The 20,055-nt window shown below is 36.2% G+C and overlaps 1 pseudogene across 1 annotated transcript in view; it reads right to left on the reverse strand.

Moving 5' to 3' along the window:
• Positions 1 to 20,055, reverse strand: part of LOC128928089 (serine-rich coiled-coil domain-containing protein 2-like) — a 69,136-nt pseudogene that overhangs the window by 20,894 nt on the left and 28,187 nt on the right. The window contains exons 3-9 of the transcript XR_013524373.1: positions 18,301 to 19,744; positions 16,900 to 17,093; positions 8,781 to 8,840; positions 8,335 to 8,394; positions 7,880 to 7,939; positions 7,462 to 7,509; positions 5,830 to 5,864 (exon numbers count right to left, since the gene is read on the reverse strand). The product of XR_013524373.1 is annotated as a serine-rich coiled-coil domain-containing protein 2-like (transcript). The remainder of the gene's footprint in view (positions 1 to 5,829; positions 5,865 to 7,461; positions 7,510 to 7,879; positions 7,940 to 8,334; positions 8,395 to 8,780; positions 8,841 to 16,899; positions 17,094 to 18,300; positions 19,745 to 20,055) is intronic.

A 20,055-nucleotide genomic window follows, 5' to 3' on the forward strand; every position in this document is an offset into this window, starting at 1 on the left:
ACTCAAATGAAACTCTCAGAGAATACTTGCCATTCATTTCAAAAGTTGATTGATTTCATTCTATAAATCATCTGACCTGTACCTAGGCATTTTCCTGCTATACCCTTGCTCTCTGCCTAGAAGACTGTTTTTCTCTCTCCTTGTTTCAGGACGCTTGATTCCCTCTACCTTCTTGGATCTTTCTGCCAGCAGCCACACACAAAAAAAGTTTTGTTTTTGTTTTTTTATACACTAATTAATTTTACCACTGGTTACAAGATACTAATTCTTGCCGAGTATTTCCCTCATGAGAAAGTATGCCTCTCCATAAGAATAAGGGAGGGCTCTTACTCTTTCTACCTCCAGCTGCTGAGCACAGAATTTTGAATAAATCAAAAACTTAAACAAGTATTTAATAAATTAATTCAGTTATAATTTGGAAAATAAGTCTTACTAAACTTAATTACACCAAAAACACTCCTAATGGTTTACTGTTTATAGGTATTATTTAAGGTAGTGAACAAAAACAAAAAAAACCCAAATCATCTAACTGCAGTCAGCATGAATAAAGAGTGTGAAATTTTATGATCTTTAACAAGAAGTGGAAGGGGTTACATAGTAGGTTAACAACAAAAACTAGAAAATAATTACACCTAGTAATTTAGTAAGTCAAAACCAAAGGCTTACCATCAAAGGTCCATGTAGAGGTCTTTCACTTCCTTGGTTAAGTCTATTCCTAAGTATTTTATTTTATTTTTTCAACTATTATAAAAAAGGCTGAGTTTTTTATAACTCTGTTATACCCTCAGCATTCGCGGTTAGGGTATAACAGAGTTACTGATTTGTGTACGCTAATTTTGTCTCCTGAAACCTTGCTAAATTCATTTATCAGTTTCTTGGAGCTTTCTCGGGGAGTCTTTGGGGATTTCTAAGTATAAAATCATCTCAGCAGCAAACAGTGACAGTTTGAATTCCTATTTACTGATCTGGATGCCCTTTATTTCTTTCTCTTGTGTGATTGCTCTGGCTAGATTGTCCAGTACTATGCTGAATGTAAGTGATGAGACTGGGGCATCCTTGTCTTGTTCCAGTTCTCAAGGGGAATGCTTTTAACTTTTCCCTCTTCAGAATTATGTTGGCTGTGCGTTTGTCATAGATGGCTTTTATTACATTGGGGTATGACCTTTGTATGCCAATTTTGCTGAGGGTTTTCATCATTAAAAATGCTGGATTTTGTCAAATGCTTTTTCTGTGTCTATTGAGATGATCGTGTGATTTTTTTTTTGAATTCTGTTTACGTGGTGTGTCACATTTATTGACCTGTGTTATGTTCAACTATCCCTGGATCCCTGGTATGAAACCCATTTCATCACGGTGATCTTTTTAATATGCAGTTGGGAAGGACAAAACATTGCTGAATGAAATGATGGACACAAACAAAAGGAAAGACATCTTTTGCTCATGAATGAATATTGTAAAATTCATTCATGAGCAATATTGTAAAATATTGTAAAAATGAGCATATTGCCAAAAGCAATCTACAAATTCAATGAAATTTCCATCAAAATACCATAATCCTTCTTCACAAACGTAGAAAAAAATAATACTAAAAGTGATATGGGACCAAACAAGACTCCACATAGCAAAATCAAAATTAAGCAAAAACAACAAATCTGGAGGCATCAATCACATTCCCTAATTTCAAACTATACTATAAAGCCGTAGTTACTACAACAGCACGAAACTGTTATAAACACAGGCACATACACCAATGGAACAGAAGAAAGAACCCAGAAATAAACCCAAAAATTTATAGCCAAATGATCTTCAACAAAGCCAACTCAAATATAAAGTGAAGAAAGCAAACCCTATTCAACAAATTATGCTAGAATAATTGGCAAGCCATATGCAGGAAAATGAAACTGGATCCTCAACTATCACCATACACAAAAATCAACTCAAGATGAATCAAGCACATAAATCTATGCCTGAAACCATAAAAATTCTAGAAGACAACCTTAGAAAAACCCTTCTAGACACTGGCTTAGGCAAAGACTTCAGGACCAAGAATGCAAAAGCAAATGCAACAAAAACAAACAGGTAAGACTTAACTGAAGAGCTTCTGCACAGGGAAAGGAACGATTGGCAGAGTAAACAGACAACCCACAGAGTGGGAGAAAGTCTTCACACTCCTATATATCTGACAAAGGGCTATTATCCAGAATCTACAAGGAACTCAAACAAATTACAATTTACAAATTTCAATTACAGAAACACGCAACCAGCCCAAATGCCCAAAAGTCAATGAAGGGATAAAAAAATGTGACATACGTGCATATATTTTATATACATATTATATATATGATGGAATACCACTCAGTTACAATAAGGAATAAATTAATGGCATTCCCAGGAACCTCGATGGAATTGGAGATTATTATTCTAAGTGAAGTAACTCAGGCTTAAACATTGTATATTCTCTTTCATACATGGGAGCTAAGCTACGAGGATGCAAAGGCATAAGAATAATACAACAAACTCTGGAAACTCAGGGCAAAGTGTGGGAAAAGGGTGAGGAATAAAAGACTACAAATCAGGTTTAGTGGATACTGATCAGGTGATGGGTACACCAAAATCTCACATATCATCACTAAAGAACTTACTCATGTAACCAAATACCACCTGTTCCCCCCAAAACCAACCAAAATAAAAAATAAATAAACTACAGCAATCTTCTCAGCAAACATAAATAAAATAAAATAAAAACTAAAGTTTATGTTTTTCTCTCTCCTTTTTGGCAGGAAAAATTTTAGGCATGTCTTTAAACTATTAATAACTTTTTTCCTTTTTCTGAGACAAGGTCTGACTTTGTCACTCAGGCTGGAGGGCAGTGGTGCAATGATGGTTAACTGCAGCCTCAAACTCCTATGCTCAAGCAATCCTCTGAGTAGGTAAAACTAAAAAGATATGCCACTATGCCTGGCTAATTTGTTAGTTCACCATTTTGTAGAGAAGAGGTCTTGCTTTGTTGACCAGGCTAAAAATAAACATATCTTAATTAACTTAAATATCTGTAACACTGTGAGCATTCATGAAAAGAGCTCCATCTATGTTATGAAGTAATAAGATAATATGACAGCATATGAAGTTTGAATGATAATAACAAACAAGGCCTTAGAAGACAACTGTAACAAGCTTATCATAGATACATCACTAGAAAATTGTCTGGGTTAATATCATTAATGATATTAAAATTAAACTTTGATTTGCACTTTAATATAGGTCCTAAATTTGGATTAAATATAATAGATTGATCACAAACTTATTTCCTCTCCCTCTAGACATCTCATTAGTCACAAGATAAAGGTGAAGAGAGAAGGTTGAAAAGAGATAATTTTTAATAAATACTGAGGCATAAAAAGTAGATAAAAGAGTGGTAAATAACACAGAAGCACAACTATGATGCCTCAAGAAAGTAACTGGAGGCCGGGCAAGGAGGTTCACACCTATAATCCTACCACTTTGGGAAGCCATGGAATTCAAGAACAGCCAGGCCAAGATGGTGAAACCCCATCTCTACTAAAAATACAAAAATCAGCTGGCTGTGATGGCAGTTGCCTGCAATCCCAGCTACTCAGGAGGCTGAGCAGAGAATTGCTTGAACCAAGGAGGCAAAGGTTGCAGTGAGCTGAGATGTCACCACTGCACTCCAGCCCAGGTGACAAACCAAGACTGTCTCAAAAAAAAAAAAAAAAAAAGAGAAAGTGACTGCAACAGAAGCAAGTAGTTTGTCTTGTAGAACTAAAGGTGGGCTGTGAACTTAGAGGCAAATAGCACTTTAAAAAGTAGTGCAAAATGTAAAACAAAGCCACCAAGGTCAGTTGAAAATCTGTGGTTAGAGACTCACATCCACCTATTCTCCCATATGATAAGAAACTTAAATGTGTGTTCCCTGGATATACCAAACCTGAGAATTTCTGGCTCCCAACTACCAAAGATTAAACCTGAGATATAAAGAAAACTATACACCAAAAATGGAACTCCAACTTGCTTCCCTAACTCTGCTTTTGAATAGCAAGTAGCCAGGCAGAAACTTGGAAGAACATTCTCAAGTAACTAAACTGTCTTGAATAAAGATCCCCAGGTAATACACTGAGGTCTCCCAAATGAAAAGCAAGTTGCTTCCACAACCTCACACTGAGTGCCATCAGTTAACAGAAGTCCTGCTTCCAAATCAAGCAAGCAAGCCAGGGACCACCACACGTTGGAGAAAAGCCTCCAACAAGAGAGACTGAAACAACACACACAAAATTCATGGGACCAGTCAAAATCGAGAGCAAAACTTTTTTTAAAATGTTAAAACGCTCTGAAAATATATATTTAAAAAATTGAAGGGAAAAAATTGAAAACCAAAGCAGGTCTACTGGTCTAAGCAGCATAGTGCCTGAGTAACACGAGTATCAGAAAAAAGGAACAGAGAAAATAAAAAACATTCTCAAAAAAAGAGACTCTGCAGACTTAGTAGCCTCAGTAAAATGAAAAGATCCCCGCCAGGCTGTTATTATTAAATTTCAGAATCTGAGATAGAAAAGCTCCAAAAACACATAAAAACGTGGTTATAAATAACATGTCACGCAATGGCAGTAGATTCAAAAATAACAGGGTGATGAGAGCACAATTGCAGAATATCTTCAGAACCATAAAATTTAAATTCGACCTAGAAGTTTACTCTCTATCAAGAAAGAATTTTAAGACTGGTCAGATCTCTAAACATCTCTGCCCAGGAATGTGTGCTTAAGTACAACTAGAGAGGATAACAGGACAGAAGGAAACACAGAATCTAGAACTCACGTGATCCTACACAAGGAGGCAGTTATGTGAGATTCCCAAAAGACTTTAAAGAGAGCACAGATAGACTAAGACATCAAGTATATCTAGGTAAAGCCACTCTATACTAAACTAGAATGACAAAAGGCCAAAAAGAGGCTGCCCACCAACCGCCAAAACCAAAGAGGAACAGATATGTTTTAGCAGATGGAAAATATCTTTGAAAGGCATGTGATAAAAGCTACAACACTTGAGTGTGTAAGGGGGGGAATCAGCTGTTAAAAAACAGGCAAATGAATATAGTCAGGAAATCAGCTTCATGCTAAAAAATAATGTAAAATGTAAATTACATGTAAAATATAATTTAACAATAATTATTATTTTTCAATAAAGTCACAGACCATCCAGAGGCTACGTATTGCATTTGGCTGGATAAACCAGCATAGGCCAGGAAAAAAAGATGATCCAGAAAAAGTGCAGAAGTGCTCAGGTTTCAGAACTGTTTCAGAGAAAGGATGAAGAAATATGTAATAAAGAGACACAGTGAAAACAACATATAACTGAGCAGTGAATATGTGGATAGTCATAATTGTCAAAATTACTGATTGAATTAAAAAGTGTGCTACAATTGAAAGAAACAGAGGGAGAAAAATAAGGTCATGGTTAGCAAGAGAGATAAGCTTTCACCTGCTGTGACAGAGGGTCAATAGACCATACTGACAATGAACTTAGCTCTTCTATTTTTGTTGTTTCATTAAAAATAAGATTAAGTATTTAAAGCAGGTCTTTATACCACAACCAACTATTGAAATTTAACTTAAGTGTCAGAAATCCTTAAAAGGTGGGCACACTAAGCTGAAGACTTTTTGAAATAAATTTAATAGGAAAGTAGAAGAGATTCAGAAAATCCATGAAACGAGGTCCACTCTACCACCACTGGGTCCCCATTAGAATAAAAAGTAATCAAGAGACATACTTTTGTATCAAACTATCAATTCCTCAACTTTTTGACTGTTTACTTACATGGTTTCTACGGCTGTTTTCTCCTATTTCTTGTGCTAAGAATAAAAGAAAAAAAGGTCACTTCTGACACAAATAATATAAAATAAAAGTAGTTGTTAACATCTTACTGACTACTCCTATGTACAATCAGAGAAAATTCCATTTAAAAAAATTAATTTCAACAATTTATAATTTAAATTCTCTGGAATGAAAAATCTCATAAAGTAAAATATAAAAACTCAGTTTTATTTTTTGACCTAGGTTACTTTCTGTTTTGTTAAATACGAGTGAAATAATGCTCATGTAAAAAAAGGCACAAAAATTAGGCCAGATAAAAAATTTAGCTAATTAAGAAATTTAATTGTTGCATATATGAGCCATGATCCCTTAGTATTCTCCCATTCTGGATTTACATATAGCTTAATTACCAGAATCTAAGAGCTAACAGCTCTAAGAACTACTTGCTGGCCAGGCACCTATCTCTAGATGCATCAGAATCCCTGTAAGCCTCTCCAATCACAGTTAGTGGTCATCTACTAAAATGTCGCTACAAAAAAAAACAAACAAAAATGGGGTCTTTACACAACTGAAAAGTAACCAATCTTAAATTTAATCTTTTGTTTGTTCTTTTTTTTTTTCTTGATATGGAGGAGTCTATCTCCGTCACCCAGGCTGGAGTACAATGGTGTGACCTTGGCTTACTGCAACCTCCACCTTCGGGGTTCAAACGATTCTCCTGCCTCAGCCTCTGAGTAACTGGGATTAGAGGTGCACCATACCATGCCCAGCTAGTATTTGTTTTAGTAGAAACGGGGTTTCAGCATTTTGGTCAGGCTGGTCTTGAACTCCTGACGTCATGATTCACCCACCTCCACCTCCCAAAGTGCTGGGATTACAGGCATGAGCCACCACACCCAGCCAAATTTAAATATTAAAATAAGTAGACAAATTTGGATGTGGTGTTCTGCAGCAAAAAAAAAAAAAAAAAAAGGTGAAATAATAAAAGCTTCAAGAGGGATTTGGGCCATGCTTTGTTTCTTTGTTTCTTACACTGCCTCCACCTTTAATGCCGGAAGGGCCTTGTAGGCAAACATTCCTATCACTGAAGTGTGAGGGACATGGAATAGCTTTTTTTTCTGCTTTCATGCTCTCCAGGTGTGATAAGCCCATGTCTCTGGAAGGAAGTGGGAAATACACCTCTGATATGGATATGTCTCCCTCTCCAAATCTCATGTTAAAATGGGACCCTTAATGCTGAGGACAAGGCCTAGTGAGAAGTGTTTCGATAACAGTGGAGCATTCCTTATAAATGTCTTGGTGCCATTCCCATGGGAAGAAGCAAATTCTCATTTTGGTATTAAACCAATATGAGTTTTTATTTTTATTTGAACAAAAGTGTTTTATTGAGAGAGAGAGAGAGAGACAGAGAGAGAGAGAGAGAGAGAGAGAGAGAGAGAGAGATAGAAACAGAGAAGAAAGCTTCCACAAGAGAGAGTGTGTGGCAGTGGGACCCCAGAGGGAAAATCCAGGAGGGGAAGGAGACCTCCGACTATGTCGAATAATATGAGTTTTTCTAAATAGTTTTTATAATCCATCTGATCAAACAAGATTTTTCACTTTTTCTTGGCAGAAAAAACAATGTTGTCTCACTACCTGTTTGGGATTTCCTTGTTTCAGAAGGGTTGGACTCCAAAGCCCTATCTATACAGAGAAAAAAGAAAAAATACATAATCACTTATAACAATTTATTAACTCATTTATTCAAAAAGAAAGCCATTTCTACCCCTACTTTTATTCCATTGGGAAATGGACAAAGAATTAAACATAAAGATAAATCTAAGACTCCTCCACTACATGATAAAAAGATGGAAAAATGTATAAACAAAAAGTGAACATGTTTTCACTAACATGATAAGCAAAGTATATCACATGTTAACATAACACAAGTGAATACGTGAAAATTTTAAAAATTTAAACCAATATGAGTTCTGCTAAACTCTTTCTATTATACACCTCATCAAACAAGAGTTTTCACTGTTTTTCTTGGTGGAAAAAAACACTGTTGGCTCACCAACTGCTTCAGATTTCTTTGTTTCTGGATGATCAGAAGGGTCAAACTCCAAAGCCCCATCTATACAGAGAGAAAAGAAAAAATATGTAATCATTTATAACAATGGATCAACTCATTTATTGGACATGGAAGCCATCTCACTACTTCTACTTTTATTCTTATCCATTGGGAAAAGGGACAAAGAATTAAACATAAAGATAAATCTAAAACTCCTCCATTACATGACAAATTGTGTTGATAAAAAGTTGGGAAAATGTATAAACAAAAAGTGGACATATTTTCACTAACATAAAAATGAAAAAAAGTATATCTCATGTTAAAATAGCACAAGTGAGTATGTCAAAATTTTAAAAATTTACACCAATATGAGTTCTGCTAAACACTTTCTATTATACACCTCATCAAACAAGAGTTTTCACTCTTCTTCTTGGTAGAAAAAAACAATGTTGTCTCACCATCTGCTGGATATTTCATTGATTCTGGATGATCAGAAGGGTTGGATTCCAAAGCCCTATCTATACAGAGAGAAAAGAAAAATATGTAATGACTTATAACAATTTATCAACTCATTTATTCAACAAGGAAGCCATCTCACTACCTCTACTTTTATTCTTATCCATTGGGAAAAGGGACAAAGAATTAAACATAAAGATAAATCTAAGATTCCTCCACTACATGACAAATTGTGTTGATAAGAAGATGGGAAAATGTAAACAAAAAGTTGAAATTTTCACTAACATAACAAGTAAAGTATATCACGTGTTAAAATAACACAAGTGAATAAGTGAAAATTTTAAAAATTTAAACCAATATGAGTTCTGCTAAACACTTTCTATTATACAAATCATTAAACAAGAGTTTTTACTCTTTCTCCTGGTGGAAAAAAACAATGTTGTCTCACCAACTGCTTGAGATTTCTTTGCTTCTCGATGATCAGAAGGATCGGATTCCAAAGCCCTACCTATACAGAGAGAAAAGAAAAAAGATGTGATCATTATAACAATTTATCAACTCATTTATTCTACAAGGAGGCCATTTTAATACCCCTACTTTTATTCTTATCCATTGAAATGAATGTATAGAAATAAGATGAGGGCAGATAAGGTGGCACATGCCTGTATTCCGAGATACTCAGGAGGATGAGAAAAGGAAATCCCTCAAAGCCAAGTCTGGAATTTAGGCCAGAGTAACATAGTAAGACTCTTTTTTATTTAAAAAATAGAAAGAAGTAAATGTTCCCTTTGAGTTGTGTAAAATCAACTTTGCATAAAATAAATCAAGATGGCAATACATTTTAAAAGCAAGGCCTATTTTATAGACAAAGTATAAGATGTATTCTGGAGTTTAAAAATTTTTTAAAAAGTAAATTCAGCATATTTGTCACTTCCACGACATTCTGAAGACAAAAAATATTAGCTCTGTTGAGCAGCTGTCTTCCATAGTCATGTGAGATCTCTGTCTTCATTTCTTCATTAGGAATAAAGAGGGAGAACATACACAAGTCTTCTTTGTATTGGAAGGGGCCAAAAGAGACATACATAAACTGTATTGTAATCCTAAAGAATAGCAATAGCCTTTTTTGTTCACTAATCCAACACCACCCATCTATGAACTGTTGTGTAAAATCACTCACAGGCTTTCCTTACACCAGCAACCAGAGTATAAGTTTACACAAGTACTTACACATTTTGTGTATAAAGGTATAATCAATTCACATATTTGTTTATTCAAAATTCTTAAACATCTTGAAAAGTGAGTATAGTACTCCAAATTACAATGTCACGTTCATCATGAATGTTAATTATTCTACCTCTGGAAAAAACTAAGAGCCAAACCAATGCTGGTTTTTTTGTTTTGTTGTGTTTTTTTTTTTTTTAAGTTCTGAGATACATGTGCAGAATGTGTAGCTTTGTTACATAAGTATACATGTGCCCTGGTGGTTTGCTGCATCTATAAATGCATCATTGAGGTTTTAAAACCCACATGCATTAGGTATTTGGTTCAATGTTCGCGATCGCCTTACACCCCACCCAACAACGAACCCCCCAGTGTGTGATGTTCTCCTCCCTGTGTCCATGTGTTCTCATTATTCAACTACCACTTACGAGAGAGAATATGTGAAGTTTAGTTTTTGTTCCTGTGTTAGTTTGCTGAGAAAGATGGCTTCCAGCTTCTTATGCTTTACTTTCTTTTTTTTTTTTAATTTTTTAATTTTTTTAAAGGCTGGTCAAGTGAAGCAGTGGGAGTGGAGAAGGAACAAAGAAATCTGTAACTGGTTGTGCTTTACTTTCTTATCTTTGAACAAGATTCTATTGTCAGGTGGAGGAAGGAGAAAGGGGGAGCCATGGCAGCAAACACTCTTCCACAGTTTTAAACTTCAATCTTTATGTTACATGTTAAAAGTCTACATTGACGTTTCATGTCTTTTGAAAGTTTTGACCACGAACCAACCCTACCTCTCTTCTAGAACAAGAAGGTAAATAAAGTCTGTTAAATCACCAGACTAAATCTAGAGACACATTTTGTGTTAAAGTAAGAATTTTAAAGTCATCAGAGCCTCATAGGTAAACTCCTTTGGAGGAAAACAAAAACCCATTTTTCTGCAGCCCTGGCCATGACATTTCATACCTTTCACAATTATTTAAGCACCCCTCCCATTTTCTTTCCTTTTGCATTCAAATTACAGTTAGAAAAAAAAATAAGCACCTATCAAGGTGACTTAAAGCAACCCATTAAGAATATCCTATCATCTCTCCCATGGCAAACTTCATTCTGATTTCAAAGAAGAAATCGCCAAATACTTCAGTATGAATTGTCCTAGGATTTAGCTACTTTAATGAAGGAAATAATTAGGCACTTACCTGGTTCCTTCACTTAGGTACCATCTGGATAGGTACAAAAAAAAAATGAGATGGCTACTGGAAAGTTGGGGTATTTGAGTTTTTATTGAAAAAAGGAAGAGATATTAAAAAAAAAAAGCCTCAACAAAATCCCACAGAATAAACAGAGCTACAGACAAGCAGAGACATAAATTGTCCCAGGCCAGCCTGAGAGAATGAGATGAGGGAGCAAGAACTGGGTGTTTGGGAGGGGAGGAGAAAAGAAATTGACTGGACTCCGTGAAGAAAGACTAAGTGGTTGAAAAAGGAACACAAGGCAGAACCAGCCTTTGTTTCTGACCAGCCCTGGAAAAGCTGGCTACAGGCAAAAAGGAGCCTGGGGTAGGGAATGGCCCCCAGAGGACCTTGAAGACAAGAGCAGCCAGAGGGGTGGCCAGGGCAGATGGCACCGTCACCTCCTTACCTTCAGGCATCTCCCCATCACAGATGTCATGCACAGGAAGGCCCTCACCAGCTTCAACAGTCAACTCAGCAGGTTCTATGGCAGCAGCAGTGGGTGCTGCTGCTGTCGTGTCCTCAGCTGTTGCTTCACAGATTTTACACTCTGGAGGACACCCTGAAACCTCATCATCGTCCGACTTGGGGCACACACAGCAGCACAGTATGTTCCCCATGGGGAACCTCTACTCCTGTCTGCTGCAACCTGTGCCTCCGCTCACAGTGTTGGCCAGGCACTCCTGCTGCCCTAGGCCGAGGCTATGCTGCACTTTCAGAGATGGTCTTGCCCACTGCTCACCTGCCCACCCCACAGCCCGGCCCCAGCCGGGGCTCGGGCCGAGGCCCACACCCTGCTGCCTCCTAAGTTGACTTGTCCGGGAGGGTCAGAAACAGCTGGCTAATTTAATAGGTTGGGAACCCAACGAGCGCTGAGTGATACAACTGTCTGAAGAGTACAAAAGGAGCTATTACTCCTTCTGCAGTCAAATACAGACTGAAGCCCACTGGCCCAGGTGGAAGCCCAGGCACGTGACTCACAGTGCCCTGCCCCACACCTCACAATGCCTCACCCTGGCTACCACCCCTCCCTGTTGCCCGGGCTACCCCACCCTGTGGCTTATGATGCCACTGCTCTCCTGGCCCCTCCTTCAGTGCCAGTGGAACTAAGGTTTTCATTCATCACCCACCAGCTTCCTGAGCTTTTTAGTCCTAAAAACAGTGTGGCTCATTACTGGAAGCCATTTTCCTCTAGTTCTATACAAAGTGGCAGTTAGCAGAGTGGGTCCCATTAGCAACCAGTTGAACTTTTATTTGTTGACTCAATGTAGATAAACCTGAAATATTCCTCTCCTGTCTTTCAATGAGTGGTAGTTTTTGTCTGCAACTTCACCAAAGCAATCCCTAGGGCCCTAGCTCTACTCTCACAAAGGAGTTATGACTGTGTGTTTTGAATGACACCTTAGAACCCATCCTGCCTCCACCTCCTTCTCCAGAAAATAGAAACCTAACTTGTCCCCCCAAGCTCTAAAGTGCTGAAACTTACCAACTTCCTTTTCTCCTCTGTTTCTTCCTTCCATGGCAGGGACTTTTAGATTTTCTCTCTTTTACTAACAAACTTCTAAGTATGACTTTGTTATACAAAATCAAGAGCCATTAGGTGGGTTACCAAAGTGTGAGCATGTGGAGGAGGAACTGTCAAACACATATAAAACCATCAGATCTCATGAAAACTCACACTATCACAAGAACAGCATATAAGAAACTGCCCCCATGATCCACTTACCTCCCATTGAGTCCCTCCCTCAACATGTGGGGATTATAAAAATTACAATGCAAGATGAGATTTGGGTGGGGACATGACCAAACCGTATCAGAAAGTACAGGTAGAAGTCAAGCTTGGAAGGGAAGTGACATTATAGACTGGCATATTTAAAAAAAAATAATTTTTTAATGTAAATTTTAAAATGCCTCCTCTTCATTCAACATTGATGAAGTCCCTTCTACATGCCAGACACTGTATGTGTGAAACAGTCCCAAATTTCAATGAGGGTAGGCAGATACACAAAGGCTTAAGAAGTTCAGTTTTCTGAGATCACACTACTGAACAGTGTAGGAATCTGAGATACAAACCCACCTCTATCTGACCCCAAATTTGACACTGCGGTGACTTCAATTTTATTCTGAAAAATTGAGTCATTGAACCATACGAAGGTGAGGAGTCTCTGTCAGATGTGTGTGTAGTGGTCTGTATAATAAGGAAAAACTGAAGGAAGCAACAGACCAATTAAGAGACTATCTAAAGGAAGACTGATGCAAAAGGCAGTGGCAGTGACAAAAGTGAGGGAAAAAATTTTGTGATTATTGGGGAGACAGAATAGGAAGTACTTGGTCATAAGATGTGAAAGCAGAAAAGTAGAGAAAAAAACAGGGCTGCTCGGGCTCTGTTGGGGAAGACCGGTTACAGAGTTGTACCTTTCTCCTGGCAGAGAATGTAGGGAGAAATAGGTAAGGAGGAAAAGACAGTTTTTTACGCTCAGTGTCACATTAAAATGGAACTCTCTGGTCAAAGTTGAATATAAATCTCTGTAGGCTAAGTCCATTTGTGACATCCCAACATATGTTTTTAAAAATAACACACATACTAAATCAAACCATTTACAGTAATGGGAAATTTCCTAAAATTTACATGCTAAGTATATCACCATTTTTTCTTACTTTCATGGAGCAACTCTGAATCTATGGTTAGAGCAAATGAGGGATCTTACAAAAAATAAAAACTAATATTTTAAATTTAAAATTCTATTGTCCTCAGCGAATAGAGAAAGCAACTGAAGCCATGGGCATGGAAGTGATTGCCCTGAGAAGTTGTGTATACTAAGAAGAACTAGAAAGAAGACCTGGAGAATAGGGGGATATATACAACATTAAGCAAAGCTTGCAAAAGTGAGCACTTGGAGTCAAGAGACTGGCCTTTGAATCAGGAATGGCTGCTTTTGTGAGACACTGGAAAAAAGATAATGTCTGATTTCATTTCTGTAACAGCAGCACCTAGCTTTTACACTTTTATAGTAAAACACTGAAACATATATTCATGATATTAAGGTGTGAAAAAGCTTCAGAGTTTAAAAAATTGGTAATAAAGGGAAAACCTATATAATTGGACAATATCAAAATTGGTAAGTTCTATCACCAATAGACACTATTAAAAGATTTCAAAAGCAACTCTCAGTAGAAAATATAATCTACATATATAATATGTAAATACACACATGTATACAAACATCTACATATTGACACAAAATATGATTTCTATCCAAAAATATCAAGAATTTTTACAAATCATTAAGAAAAAATACAAATAACCCAACAGAAGACATATGGCCCAATAAACACATGTCAAGGTGCTCTGCGAGAAGTGATCGAGAAATACAAGACAAAATCTCAATGCAATACCACTATACCCACTCCAGAATATCAAAAATGCAAAAAGGCAGAAAGCACCAAGTATAGAGAAGAAGGTGAAATTTCTGGAACATTCATTTACAGCCAATGAAGAGTGTAAACAGGCACAATCATTTTGAAAAACTGAGCATCTTTATACATCAGCATAGCCTATAACCCTATAAAATGTGTAGGAATCTCTCTCCTACACATTTTTCCAACAAAAATGAATAAATGTTCACCAATAAAAGCATACATCAAAATCTTCACAATAGTGCATACTCTAATAGCCAGAAACTGGAACCAACCTAAATGCCCATGAAAAGTAAGATAAGTTAGTATTTTCACACAAAGGAATATGATACAATAAGAATAAAGAAACAATAACTCACAAATACATAATATTAATGAAAAGAAGCCAGACAAAAATCAGTACATGTTTATGGTTTCATTTATATAAAGTTCTTGCAGAGTAAGAGAATGACTGAAAGGAACAGGAAGGCACTGTTTCTTTAAAAAGGAAGACTTACTATAAAAACAATGTCAGCAGAAATAAATAGTGGATGGAACTAAACTGTGTCAGAAGTGACACAGTTGATGTACATTCTAGTGAAAGCTCCTTATTTTGACCTGGACTGGAAGAAGCAGTGTTGTAGAGACCAAGAAAAGTGAGAATATGCTAAAGGTCTTTAGGTTAAGTTAGAGATACTATTTTGAACTACTTTGGCAAGGGGGTGGGGAAGGACAATTTAAATAAAAATAATAAGATGGCAGAATAAAGTCCAAGTATATCAAGAAATGCAAAATTAAAACCTTAAACTCACTAGTTAAAAGAAAAAGACAAATTGAAAATCTTAACAAAATAAACTATTTGCTATAAGTAAAAGGGTTGATAGTAAAAAAAGGGAAAAACATAAATAAAACTGGTAAGGTTTATTGATATTTGGAAAAAAAGAAGTCTGAAAACAAAAAGCACAATTAGAGAAGATCACTAAATAATGATGGGAAGTCCAATTCACCAAAAAACAAACAAACAAACAAACAAACAAAACACAAAAATTCTGAACAGGTACACATCTAACAAAATAAGCCTAAAATTTATATAACACAAAAAATTCACAGAACTTCAAAGCAAAAATGGTAACTCCAATATCACTGTAGGAGAATTCAACACACTGTTCTCAGCTTTTGCCATCAATTCTCTAACCGTTCTCAGACTTTGTCTTCTCTTTAGATCAGAAACACTGTCTTGTTCCAAAGCACAGAATGAATGTTTTTGTTGTTTCCCATACCATATACATAAACCTACTGAACAAGGAGGAAACTCATGGATCTTAAGGACTAAAGGTCAATCCAGATGCATTCTGAACTCTTTTAGAGATAGCTATTTTGTGATTAAATAATAAACTCAAGATTGTTAGCCTCTAAAAGCTGTCAGGTACTAAGTGGTACACTGCTGCCATCTGCTGGACACTGTTCATTTGCACGTCAATTATGTTTGCCTTAAAAGTCCTAGTAAGACGAAGGTCTTAAACTGTCACCTTTTCTGAGCCTCCTTTATCTACTGAGATGAAGATACTCTCTCTAGATTAAATGGTTGTATACAAGGTGTTGATAGAGGTTAAAGAAACGTTTGTGCTATTTAAGCCTCTGGTAACAATTACTTTTTTAAATAAAGGGATTATAGGAGTATAGAAAATTATACTGCCTGAAATCCACTTGGAATTTAATATATCCATAAAGACTACCAATTTGCCATACAACTATTGGAAAATCATATTTCATATACTGACTAATGGCAATGAGTCACTTTAAACATACCAATTATACTTTACCTATATGGCATATTATCCACATTACTTGCTGTTTCTTAAAATATGCGCATATAAATTCAAGGTAGGTCTTTTAACACTTGCCCATACCTGGTTCCCTTGCCTTTCAGGCACACAGAAAGATTACACTTCCTGTCTTTAATACTTATGTGGGACCACATGATTAGTTCTGGTCAACAGATCATGAATGGAAGTGCCAAGTCTTGCTTGCAGGCCAATGCAAGTAACTATATGTGTGAGACCCTCTGGCACTCTCTTCCTCTGCCATAGTGAAGAGACCTCAAAAGATGGTCAACCCCCAAATCAAAGCAGCTTAGATCACTAAAGGCAGCTGCCCTAGAGAGCTGTCCAGACCCACAACAGACTTTCTAAGAGTAAAAAACAAACTTTTACTGTGTTATCACACTGAGAGTTGGCACTTCAATTATGCCCCAGTAGAGCACAGGACAAGGTTTCTCAACAGCAGCAGTACTGCCATTTTAGGCTAGATAAATAATTCATTGTGGTCTCTGTCCTGTGTACTGTGGGATGTTAAACAACATCCCTGCCATCTACCCAATAGAAACCAAGAAGCCCTCATCAATATGACAATCAAAACCACCTCTTGTCATTGATCTCCTCCCCACTATCTTTAAGAACCACTGGCACAGATTAACCTACTAATATAGTATGTACATATTTATGTATAAATGAATATATATGTAAACATGTTGAGTATATTTAAGTCAAATGTCTCATATTCTCATGCTTTATTTCCTACTAGGGTCAGATATTTTATAAGCTCTTAAGAAATACGAATTCTCATTTCTCAAAGTAGTAAATTCATAAATTAAAAAAAATCAATTATAGCACAAGTCTCTCTATAATAGGGTATACAAAACATCCCAAGAGTATATAAATCCATACATACTATGCTGTTCATTTCAGAGGACATAGCTCGCAACCGGATTGACATTTCCAATGGATTCCAAGCCTCCTTCATCCACATGTATGTTCCATCAGAGTTAGCAGACAGAGAGAGTACAAATGAAGAACAAGCTCTGTAGTCTGTATCCAGTGAAACCAAATTATTCCCAGAAGTATATTTTGTACATTCACTCCTGTCTTCATTTCATTTAAAGAGAAAAAAAAAGATTATTGATTCACAAAAATATAATTGTTTCTCATGTCCTAAAAATCTAAGTGCGAATCATTTGATACAGCAGAAAAGCTGGCTCAAAAAAAGCACTAATAACTGTAGCATTTTCTATATCCTAAGCAATGAAAACATAAAGAGGCAAAATCTTAAAAATAACCTACTGAAATATTTTCTAATAGACAAAAAGAAAATGTACTTAGTCATCTTTCACTTCTGTAATATTTCAAAAAATGTAAATAAAGCCTCATATTCCTATGTTTCCCAAGATATTTATTTTTAAACATTAACCAGGAAACTCCTTTTCCTCTGTGTACACTATTTAACTTCATAAATAATGTAGGGTACTCATAACTGCCTCCCTATAAAGAAATAAAGTTGTTCTGGCAGTCACTTTTAGAAAACATACAGACAATCAAGGGTTTGTACATGCATCTCTATGCACTGATCTGATTATACCAGGGGACAAACTGAACAAACTGAAGGGATTGGACATACCACATGTCTATATCCAATCCCTTCAGTTTGTTCTATTTTCAAGCATATGGGCATACAAACACCAAATACATTTTCTCCAGCATTTAGTAATAGGATAATCAAACATAAGAGGAAATGTTTACCAGGTATTGTTTCACTTTCTTCAGTTTAAAAAATAAATAAAGCTCCCTCTGGATGTGTATCTACAAAAATTGCTAAACAAGAAAAATTTTTTGATTAAAAATATCAATCAGATTAGACATAACCTATATTATCTCATTTACCTTGTGGTACAGCTTTACTTGTAACAAATAGCAATGATATGCTACCCTAAAAGAAGAGATGGTTTGATGACTGTCATACCACTGGATGAGGTAAGTAGGGGAAAAGTCATTTAGAAGTACTGTGTATACTAAGCAGGAATAAGCCTGTGTATAACAGTCAAAGAACAACAAAGATTAGGAGTGGTTTTATTAACATTGTTTTAGATATGGTGAAAAATGGGGCAAAAGTCACAAGGATATGGTGAAAAATGGAGCCAAAGTCACAAGGAAAATGTTACCCCACTCCAATTTTGTCTAGATCCATCCCTCTGTGTAACTTATAGTACCTTGAAATCTATCTGAAGATAATCCTAAATGTAAGTTCAGTTATATTATCTAAAAGAAAGCAAAGAGACTTAAGGTTCGTAATATTTACCAGAGACACTTATGTCTATCCATTCATCAGTTTTACTGAGGGCTTTTTCATTTTCCTTGGGGGAATCAAATATATCCTGTGGTGGCACATTTTTCATGTTTCTCTTCTTTGAGAGACATTTCCTCTGAAGTTATTCTAGTGCTGTTAGAGTCTTCTGTATCTATAAAATAATCACTGAAGTCTTCACTTAAATCGTTCTTGTCAGAAGATGACAAGGAAGACAAGGAAATATCCACATCATCACTCAGGTATCTCATTTTAACATGTTTCATGCTCTGGTTTTTCGTTCTGTAACTTTCATTTTCAGTCAGTTCTTGGTCCTTATTAGTAGCTCTGTCCTCAGCCAAAACTATAGCATCTTCCTCTACGTATGTGTCAGCAGGTGAATTTTGATTTCCATCAACTGTGATAGTCCCAGAGAATGGAGATCGGCTAGATTTCAGTAGAGAGATAAACCATTCTATAGCCTAAAGTAGAAGTTACACCTGGACCATTTGGTAAAGCCAACTTCTTTCCACCAGCAGCACAAGGCCTATTAAACCCATACCCCAAATGTTCACTCCCATTGAGTACTTCCGACTGCCGGGAATTTCTTGTTAGCATACTTGACCGTAGAGGCACTCTAATGGATAGCTGTTGGTTTTGATAAGGCTTTGTAAGATCCACAGCTCTATTAAAGGAATGTGATCTGGTTATAGATGAAGGTGGAAGGAATGAATTCTGAATGGAGTGTGAAAAACTTTGTGACCTTACCTTTTTTTCACAATTAATAGGTTCACTACTGTCTGGGGACTGAGCTAAGCTTTCACCAGAACTGCTTCTGGTGGCACAGGAGTTTGCTCTAGGCCTTTGCATGCTACTAGCCGACCGGTTTCCATAAAATCCATTCAACTGTAATTTTGGAGTATTGACCGAAGAATATGAAGTCCTTCCTAGTAATGTGCCTTTGATAAATTTACCCAAATTAGATGGTCCAGAAAAAGACTTTTCGTTTAACTCCTCCGTAGATGACACTAACATAGTGGATGGCTTTGCTAACTTTGATGTGAATAACAAAGCACTTTTCAAACCTCCCTTTACCCCATTTTTATCAAACATTCTGTGAGTAGTAACATGTTTTTCAGGATCAATTATTTTATCATGTGAATTTTCAGTATTGTTAGGCTCTTCGGCACCTTGTGCAAAGTTGGTATTTATTTGCTTTTCTCCAATTAAATGAATGAGATGATGAACAATCAGAGCCATTATTTTTGATGTAACTTTTGATGTTATTATTCTTGGAAGTTCCTAATAAATTAACAAGTGTCCCATTTGGCATTGGCTGCAATGTACTTCCTATGGATTTTGTTCCATACTTTGGCAACTTGGAACCCAAAAATGTCTTGATTTGTGTTTTTTCTTCCATGAGCTATAAGGTGCATTTGTTCTTAAAATTTCTCAGAATCTGTGAAGAGAAAAAAGAAGTACATCAAACATTCCTAAATAAGGATAATTACTTAAATTATTATACAATATGATACTTATACTTTTATATGCAGAAAAGCTCAAAAGCTACTCATGATTTCTATAGAGTTCCTAGCAATAATGAATGCACTAATAACTTTATGTTGGAAGAAAATAAAGAACTTTTTTTAACTTTTACAAATGTATGCTATGAATGATGACCGCAAAATCCAGAAATAATAAAATTAAACTACCAAATTTGACTATGTAAAAAATAATACTTTCAGAGTACTTCTTCCAATTTCCAATCCA

The sequence above is a fragment of the Callithrix jacchus genome, chromosome 12 (genome assembly GCF_049354715.1).
Source record: "Callithrix jacchus isolate 240 chromosome 12, calJac240_pri, whole genome shotgun sequence".
Lineage (NCBI taxonomy): Eukaryota > Metazoa > Chordata > Mammalia > Primates > Cebidae > Callithrix > Callithrix jacchus.